The following is a 7,650-nucleotide window of genomic DNA, read 5'->3' as shown; positions in this document are numbered from 1 at the left end:
CTAAAATCAAAAACACCGATGATAGCCTTTGCTGGAGAGGCTGTGGAGAAAGGGGTACCCTCATCCATTGCTGGTGGGAATGCAATCTTGTGCAACCACTTTGGAAATCAGTGTTTCGGTTTCTCAGGAAATTCTGGATCAACCTACCCCTGGACCCAGCAATACCACTCTTGGGAATATACCCAAGAAATGCCATATCATATGACAAAAACATTTGTTCAACTATGTTCATAGCAGTATTATTTGTAATAGCCAGAACCTGGAAACAACCTAGATGCCCTTCAATGGATGGATGAAGAAAGTGTGGAATATATACACATTAGAGTACTATGCTGTGGTAAAAAAAAAAACAGTGACTTCTCGAATTTTGGATGGAAATGAGTAAATTTGTGATTAAGATACAGCACAAGCTTCATTCTGGGGGTGCCTTTTGCTTATTTAGATTTCTGAGTAGATGTAGGTTGGTAAGGTAAGAGATTATTAAAGTAATTTGGATGGGTCAGCATTTGAGTGTAGAAATGATGATTTATTTTTAATAATAAGAGTATGATTAGAATTGTGATTTTGAGCAATGTGAAAACTTAATCCCTGCAAGGTTGTTGGAGAAGGAATAAATGTTTATATTCTGCTGAGATATCTTCCCAGGGTAGACATGAAAGGTTCTGTGTTTCAGCAGAACGCGAAAGATGAAATGCATACTTGATAAAATGTGATTTTCTCTCTAACAGCACAACAATTATTGAACTGAGTTTAGTCATTAGTCTCTCTCCCCCACAAATTTTCTATTCTCTTGAAGTTATAATAAGAAATATAAGCTGGACATGGGATATAAAACATTTGTAACAAGTTACAAAAACATGTACAAGTAAGGAAGTTATCAGCAAGGAAGTATTAAGTGGTAGAAAGTATATATTTGTTTTTTTTTTTAATTACAGCAGATAGTATGAAAGAAAATGCTAATAGGAATGAAGTTCCTTTTTAACACCTTGACAGCTCCAACTGCTTTCTGTATTGATATTAATTTACCACTAAATTGAAACTAATTTGCTAAAATCAATTTTAAACTATCTAAAAGGTTTTCACTTAACATTATTAAATCAAAAGAATTCTAAAATTAAAGCTGGGGAGAAAAAGGTAAACTACATTTACATAGTATAAGCCAAATTGGAGAAAATGTCTTAAAATGCTCCCACTTCAACTTTATATTCCTTTCTCTAGTATTGTATTTGTTTAAACATATTTTTTTATCCAACCATTGTGGAACAGAAGGCTGAAATAATATATAAAAGTCAAGGTTAACATTAATGTTGGCCACAAAACTAAATATTTGTTTATTAAGACAAGCAAAAAATGTCCTATAGAGGTTCCTTAAGGAAGAATTGCTGAAGGAAAGATACCAGGACTACATCTGAGGCACATTATTGATATTGTTTCTTTCTTATTTCCTCTTCTTGTGAAGTCAGCTATCAATAATTGCTTTGTGAATTCTGTCTCCATATTTTTTGAGGTGGAAATCTAACTGTGCATCCCAAGCTGGCCTTGAGCGTATTGCATAGCATATACTGTCAGAAACCTAGTGTTTTCCTGCTTCCGTCTCTTTTGCACAAGAGGGAGTATAGGCATAAACCAAACGTGACCAAACCCAGTCCTCTTACCGCTATTATTCTCAACATCTCCTACTCCCTTGAAGGAATCCACATTTATCACTTCTGTGTTCCAGTTTAGAGTTCTGACAGATATTTATGAGTCATGTTGATAGATTACAGACTAAGATTGCTCACTTGCTATGAACAACCGGGTTATATTGTTCTTAAAGTGTTAAAAATGAATTACAAAGAAAGAAAATGATGATAATAGGTAGTCAGAGTATTTGCTATCTTATGTCCCAACATGAATGTGTTTGGCACCATGCTGCATGTGCTTTGTCTGTTGAAATTTCTTGTTAGGTTTATTTTTGCTTAATCCATATTATGCTAACTGACAATAATCTTTGTACATTCATCTATTTTCTGAAGAAATGAAAAATTCCCTGTAAGATTGCTACATATGTACTCAGTGGGAAATTGACAATTACCACATGTAAATAGTTGTATTATGTAGCTATTTCCAATGTTTGGGTTAAATTAAATCACCAAACAGCAAGTACCATGCTTGTTTTTTATTAATGGAGTTTAAAAAGGCATTATATTTCTGCAATTTGCTGAATGATTAATATACTGCAAGAAACCCAGCATTATCCGTTTCTTGACAGAAATTTCACTGCTAAAAGTCCACCTTGGTCGAGGTTTCCCACACTTCTCACTTTAGCTCCCTGCTGTACATACTCTTTTCAATTGTGTATGTGTGTGTGTATGTGTGTGTATTTGGTTAAAAATGTGTTTGTATGCATTTGCATGAATATAGGTGTGGGGGACATACAGGCTTATTTATAGCAGCACTGTCTTCAAAATGAGGAAGGAGGGAAGCAGAAGGCTTTTCAAACTCACACGTCATATAAAATTATACATTTATTATATATTTACATTTAAAATATTATATATTATTTCTACTAATATGTCTTTATTTAATTATCTTCTTTTAGGGACTTACATTTTCTTACGTGGTCACTATCAATCTTCATGTTTGTAATCTTTACAAGTGTCTACACTGGACTTGAAGGAATGTCAGGGATTCACTTCCTAAAACAGTTGCATTCAGTTCAGTTCTTTGGTTCGGGATCCCTTCTATGCTTCTCATTTGTTCTGATAAGAACCCCCTTAGCGTTGGTCACAAGTATACAAACAACTGTCAATCAAATTTTATAATTCAGTGCCTTTGTTCTTCTCCCCTAATTTGCGCCCACCCTACTCATTCTTTGTTGAAATTATATCCAAAAGTCCCCTTGCTAGAAAAGACTTTTGTGGCTATCCCGTCTTTCCTCAGCTCTAGAGACAGCATTTACTTCCATATTTATTTCCTCTGAAGCGGCTCATTCCTTGGTGCGTTTCTCATGTCTATTCCAGACCTAATATTTCCTTCCCTCACCAATAGATGTGTAATACTTTCTAGAAAATACATATCTTAAGACTAAAATAGTGGCATTTATCTTAGACTTAACAGAAGAACCTATCTTGTCAGATAGTTTTACTAGAGTATGTTTTGAATGTATGCTCCTATTTTTATTTAATATACAACATACCTGATACATCTGAATTATATATACAACTGCTTGCTGACCTCCTTGATTTCATAAACCTGGTAAAAGTCAGTGTGTGAATGAATCATTATTTAATAAATCAAAGATTTTCCCTAAATGTGAAATGTTAAATATTTAGACTTTATATTCATTCATATTCTCTCTGTCTCTCTGTCTCTCTCTCTCTCCTTTTCTCCCTCCCTGTCTCTCTCACCTAGCTCCCAACCTTCCCTCCTTTTGTCATTGATCTTTGTTGTCATAATCATATTCAAGTTAGCAAATAAATAATCGCATACAGAATAGATTTGATAAAAATGTTTATGTTATTTTATTATTTAAACATTTTTTTGAGAAGTACAATTAAGCAAATTGCAAAATGGCATGAATGAAAGACCATTACATGGTTTAGTTAACCATAGAGCACATAGATAAGAACATTTAGCTTCATTGATATAAATCCAGGTTGCATTCCCCTTATATTTTAACTTTCATGATATGGTATATAAAATATGTGTAATGTAGTATAACTTCATTTGGTGGAAGTGTTTAAAAGCTAGAGAAAAATGGAAGAATTTCCCTTTTTAACATCAAAACTGAGCACCTGTGTCTCCTTATTGTAGGCTTCTAAGGAACTGAATTATACAACCAACCTTTCTTTGTACCCAAGAATGGCTGCTAAAACTATGACAATAGTTATTAATATCTTTACATCCTTTTTATAAAATATAAATCAATTATGAGAAAGAACCATATACAAAATCAGTGATTTGTTCCTATTTTAATAATAAACAGATATTAAATTATGTTTTAATTTCCTCATATACATGAATCTTAGTACTGAAACAACTTTGAAATTGGGTTTTAGAAAAAAAAACTCAATGTAAACATGGAGTTTTAAAATTTATACTGACAATGAGCTCCTATGATTGTCTCAGCATTGTCGTATAAACCCATTTCATTCAGTGTTGTTGATTGAACACTATTAAACACCTGACTACTTATGACATTATCCTGGACTTTGTCCTCATTCATCTACATTCTAAGAAGGAAATTTAAATGAGCATGAGTTAGATAAATAGTCTTTGTTGTCTTATATTCAGGCTGGTTTCTTGAAAAGCATTTAGCTTACTATGTTTTGACAGTTTCCCCAAAATAAAGGTCAGTGTTAATATCATCATTGAATTGGTCATTTATTCAAATTATCATCACCAACAGGGCCAACAGGGATCCAAACCAAATTTTATTTCTGCTGTACAATAAGACTGAAGACATGTCAGGCTGGTGGTGCATTCAAGCAGTTCTCTGTTAGGTTCTGCAGAGTCCCATAGGACATGTTCATAGAAGCAAGGCATGAGGACTGTGAAAAGAATTTGACTAAAATTTTAGTTCTTATCAAACCTTCTTTTTCTTACTGTTGTAAATACTGCTCAAATAGCAACTAACCAACCCCCTGTTGGTAGAGGCTGCTCGTTTGTTTCCTGGCCACCCAGACCCAAAATAAACACACAGAAACTGTATTATTAAAACACTGCTTGGTTTATTAGCTTAGGCATATTCCTGCATAACTCTTATATCGTAAATTAACCCATTTCTCTTATTCTGTGTATCACAATGTGGTTGTGGCCTACTGGTAAGGTTTTGTCCAGCGTCTGTCTCCTGTGGCAGCTACTTGGCTTCTTCTTGACTCTGCCTACTCTCACACTATCTCTTACAGCCTGACTATATTTTGCCATGTCATAGGCCCAAGCAGCTCCTTTATTCACCAATGGCAATAAAACATTCACAGCATACAGAGGGGAATCCCATATCAACTTTCTATTCCTGCAGATACCTTGGCCTTGGCATTATGTAAAATAATATGAAGAACTTTTACTAGACCATATCAGAGAAAACTTAATTAAAATATAAACTGTGTGTACTATACAGCTACCTGTATGTTTCAAATTTCTTGCATAAAAAGAAAAAACTCCTAGTCATTCTCTTAGCTCTAAGATAACTTCTCTAGTTCCTCCAAGAACTGAAGGAAAGCTGCAACTTAGAAGTTTTGGGGTAAAGAGAAAGTGTGGCAGTCACGTTTTACTTGGATTGTCACAGTTTGCCTTTCTCACCTTGCTTCTGTCACTATACTTGGTAGTCTTCAATTCATCATTTATTAAACTTTAAACTACTTCTGTTATACTACATATTTTATTCCTTGCTTTATGTTCATGACCAATAGCCTGGGAAATAATACTCAAGTTTATATACAATGAGTACATTACCTTGACAAACATTAAGAAGTGAATTTATTAATCCAGGTGTGGTGGTTTAAAAGAAAATGGCCCGCAACAGGAGTGGCATGATTAGGTGTGGCCTTGTTGGAGGAAGTGTGTCACTATGAGGGTGGGATTTGAACCCTCTTTTGTTCAAACTTTCTTCTGTGTGACCGTCAGTAGACTTTAGGGTGCAAGCCAAGATGTAGCACTCTGAGCTCCAGCACCACAACTCGTTGCATGCCACCATGCTACCCATCATGAAACTTAGTTGAGCCCCAATTAAATGTTTTCCTTATAAGAGTCACCATGGTCAGGGTGTCTTTTCATAGAAATAAAAGCCCTAACTAAGAGAACAGCATGGAAAGGAAAAAAATTAATATAATTCTAGATTCTGAATCTGTATATAGCACAGACACTCAAAACTAGAATATTCCTAGATACTTTTGAATACTATACATAGTTTTCAATACTAATGGGTATTTTTCTCCACTACACCCTCTCTAGAGAACTACTTTGTTTTACATTCTCAGGTCTTCCACAATAGATTTTTAAACAAAGCCATTAGGTAAATTTGCTGTGCATTACCCTTTATTAATATGGCTGTTAGTACTACCTTCACTAAAACCTACATATATCGTGGATGAAACAATACCTCTGCAGTTGAAGTCTGCAAAGGATAAAACGTCTTTGAAATTCTTTCAGCACTGTGAAATAATGAGAGCATTAGCTTTGTCTGAAAAAAAAGGAATAGGTGATAGAAAAATTTGTTCATGAGATTACTGCTTTTAAAATTGCAAATTGAAATCACCTAACGCACGAGAAGTATTTTTAAACCCGTCCTATATCGTAGGGATATGCTATGGTGAATGATGCTTTATTCTCAAGGATATTACGTATTGGGGTATGCAGGGGCTGGCAAGACATAGACAACATCATCATGCGGATGTTAAGTAGTTTGAAAACATAGCAAGCTTCATTCATGGGAATAGAAAAGAAAATATACATGTACTTTTTAATGGGAGATATACTAGGACTTGTGGTAGATCAAGGATGAGAGATGAATGGATTTAAATGTGTTAGTTACCATTTGGGACCGAATTGGGAAGAAATGCACTTTATATCATGCATATAAGTATTGACAGCTGTCAAATGACGTGTGCCTGTCCTAGTTTGCAAAACATATTACAGTGAATCATCTTATTGATGCTAACACATCAATACTGTTTTTCATTTGGTTCGGTTTAGTTTGGTTTGGTGAAAGTGAAGGAAGGCTGATCAACAGTAGTGCAGAGTACTAACCAATTTGATACTTGATATGTACTGGTGGTTTCCTATGAGATTAGAACTTTACAATAGGGAAGAAATTCCTTAAATATGGGATGTAAGTGAAGGTAAAGCAGGCTCTTTTAGGACATGGTTTTACAAGGAGGTAAATCAATGGGATGTTCAATGGGAAGATAAAACACCCCATCCCATCGGGCAAGCTCATTTTAACAGCAAGTAAACAATTCAAAATCATTCCAGGAACTCCCTAAACCTGACCCAATTCACTAGACTCCTCTTTCCCCAAGAGAACAGCCGCGGTTAAAAGTGCTATGTGTCTCTCTCAGACAACCTAGGCTGTGAAGAAGTCTCAGACCAGGGGAACAGTTTGAAAGACAAGATCAGCTAAATTGTCTAAAAGAGGAAGGGACCAGCCAAACTGCCAGGAAGAGGGAGGCTCAGACCAACTGAGCTGTTTGACAGTGACACTTTCCAAAACATTGAGCTGCTTGCAGGCTGTGCAGTGTTTCGGGTTTCCAGACTTTGTGAATGATCACTTACGCTGGTGTGGAAATTTGGAGAGGCAGCTGTCTTTCAATTGTTTCTGCTCCTTTAAGTAGTCCCTCACCTACATTCCCCTTAGCAAATCCTGACATTTTCCTGTACGTAATCCTAATAAAACTCATTGGTTTACCAAGTTGGAATTTGGCACTGTCCACAGTTTGCTCTGTCATTGTTCCAGTATGGGGTGAGTAGATATTTATTCATGTCTCCAAAGGAATAGTGTCTCAGTAACTAGCCTTGAGGGTCTAGTTCAGTGCCTCGATCTGTGGTAGACCATTGATTTTGAACTGCAAAAAGCAGTCAAGGTTGTGCTTGCTTTTGCTTTGGGCCTTGCAATGGGGCCACAATTCACACTTAGAAGTAGTCGTATTTAGGAGAGGCCTGAGAAACACA

Source organism: Alexandromys fortis, unplaced genomic scaffold, assembly GCF_014885135.2.
Source record: "Alexandromys fortis isolate MF-2015 unplaced genomic scaffold, M_Fortis_MF-2015_v1.1 scaffold_2_26212498_36691700, whole genome shotgun sequence".
Lineage (NCBI taxonomy): Eukaryota > Metazoa > Chordata > Mammalia > Rodentia > Cricetidae > Alexandromys > Alexandromys fortis.
The sequence above is the reverse complement of the archived record's forward strand: the minus strand, read 5'-3'. Positions refer to the sequence as shown.